The sequence below is a fragment of the Musa acuminata genome, unplaced genomic scaffold, assembly GCF_036884655.1.
Source record: "Musa acuminata AAA Group cultivar baxijiao unplaced genomic scaffold, Cavendish_Baxijiao_AAA HiC_scaffold_572, whole genome shotgun sequence".
In the NCBI taxonomy this organism is placed as follows: domain Eukaryota; kingdom Viridiplantae; phylum Streptophyta; class Magnoliopsida; order Zingiberales; family Musaceae; genus Musa; species Musa acuminata.
Window position 1 is genome coordinate 12,501 of NW_027020811.1, and position 2,500 is coordinate 15,000.

Sequence of the window (2,500 nt, forward strand, 5' to 3'; positions counted from 1 at the left end):
GCCTCCTTTTGGGCTGTTCTTTGCTAGATTGGGCTTTCGTATAGCATGGACGGTGCTGCTTCTCGCTTCGCTCGCTGTTCGCCGCTCGCCGCTCGCTCGCGCAGCCAAAAATGGCCAGTTTTGGCCCGTTTTTGGGCTGTTTTGGCCTGTTTTTGGTCTGTTCTGGCGTGGCGCGGTGACCGTCGTGAGCGGAGCAAAACGTCAGCCATCTCAGCACCTTGGAACCCCCCGGGTGGCACAGGGCTGGATGGGGCTTTCGTATAGCAGGGACGGTGCTGCCTCACGCTTCGCTCGCTGTTCGCCGCTCGCCGCTCGCTCGCGCAACCTAAAATGGCCAGTTTTGGCCCGTTTTTGGGCTGTTTTGGCCTGTTTTTGGTCCGTTCTTGCGTGGCACGGCGACCGTCGTGAGCGGAGCAAAACGTCAGCCATCTCAGCACCCTGGAACCCCCCGGGTGGCACAGGGCTGGATGGGGCTTTCGTATAGCAGGGACGGTGCTGCCTCTCGCTTCGCTCGCTGTTCGCCGCTCACCGCTCGCTCGCTCAGCCAAAAATGGCCAGTTTTGGCCAGTTTTTGGGCTGTTTTGGCCTGTTTTTGGTCCGTTCTTGCATGGCGCGGTGACCGTCGTGAGCGGAGCAAAACGTCAGCCATCTCAGCACCCTGGAACCCCCCGGGTGGCACAGGGCTGGATGGGGCTTTCGTATAGCAGGGACGGTGCTGCCTCACGCTTCGCTCGCTGTTCGCCGCTCGCCGCTCGCTCGCGCAGCCAAAAATGACCAGTTTTGGCCCGTTTTTGGGCTGTTTTGGCCTGTTTATGGTCCGTTCTTGCGTGGTGCGGTGACCGTCGTGAGCGGAGCAAAACGTCAGCCATCTCAGCACCCTGGAACCCCCCGGGTGGCACAGGGCTGGATGGGGCTTTCGTATATAGCAGGGACGGTGCTGCCTCTCGCTTCGCTCGCTGTCCGCCGCTCGCCGCTCGCTCGCGCAGCCAAAAATGGCCAGTTTTGGCCCGTTTTTGGGCCGTTTTGGCCAGTTTTTGGCCTGTTCTTGCATTGCGCGGTGACCGTCGAGAGCGGAGCAAAACGTCAGCCATCTCAGCACCCTGGAACCCCCCGGGTGGCACAGGGCTGGATGGGGCTTTCGTATAGCAGGGACGGTGCTGCCTCTCGCTTCGCTCGCTGTCCGCCGCTCGCCGCTCGCTCGTGCAGCCAAAAATGGCCAGTTTTGGCCCGTTTTTGGGCCGTTTTGGCCAGTTTTTGGCCTGTTCTTGCATTGCGCGGTGACCGTCGAGAGCGGAGCAAAACGTCAGCCATCTCAGCACCCTGGAACCCCCCGGGTGGCACAGGGCTGGATGGGGCTTTCGTATAGCAGGGACGGTGCTGCCTCTCGCTTCGCTCGCTGTCCGCCGCTCGCCGCTCGCTCGTGCAGCCAAAAATGGCCAGTTTTGGCCCGTTTTTGGGCCGTTTTGGCCAGTTTTTGGCCTGTTCTTGCATTGCGCGGTGACCGTCGAGAGCGGAGCAAAACGTCAGCCATCTCAGCACCCTGGAACCCCCCGGGTGGCACAGGGCTGGATGGGGCTTTCGTATAGCAGGGACGGTGCTGCCTCTCGCTTCGCTCGCTGTCCGCCGCTCGCCGCTCGCTCGTGCAGCCAAAAATGGCCAGTTTTGGCCCGTTTTTGGGCCGTTTTGGCCAGTTTTTGGCCTGTTCTTGCATTGCGCGGTGACCGTCGAGAGCGGAGCAAAACGTCAGCCATCTCAGCACCCTGGAACCCCCCGGGTGGCACAGGGCTGGATGGGGCTTTCGTATAGCAGGGACGGTGCTGCCTCTCGCTTCGCTCGCTGTCCGCCGCTCGCCGCTCGCTCGTGCAGCCAAAAATGGCCAGTTTTGGCCCGTTTTTGGGCCGTTTTGGCCAGTTTTTGGCCTGTTCTTGCATTGCGCGGTGACCGTCGAGAGCGGAGCAAAACGTCAGCCATCTCAGCACCCTGGAACCCCCCGGGTGGCACAGGGCTGGATGGGGCTTTCGTATAGCAGGGACGGTGCTGCCTCTCGCTTCGCTCGCTGTCCGCCGCTCGCCGCTCGCTCGCGCAGCCAAAAATGGCCAGTTTTGGCCCGTTTTTGGGCCGTTTTGGCCAGTTTTTGGCCTGTTCTTGCATTGCGCGGTGACCGTCGAGAGCGGAGCAAAACGTCAGCCATCTCAGCACCCTGGAACCCCCCGGGTGGCACAGGGCTGGATGGGGCTTTCGTATAGCAGGGACGGTGCTGCCTCTCGCTTCGCTCGCTGTCCGCCGCTCGCCGCTCGCGCAGCCAAAAATGGCCAGTTTTGGCCCGTTTTTGGGCCGTTTTGGCCAGTTTTTGGCCTGTTCTTGCATTGCGCGGTGACCGTCGAGAGCGGAGCAAAACGTCAGCCATCTCAGCACCCTGGAACCCCCCGGGTGGCACAGGGCTGGATGGGGCTTTCGTATAGCAGGGACGGTGCTGCCTCTCGCTTCGCTCGCTGTTCGC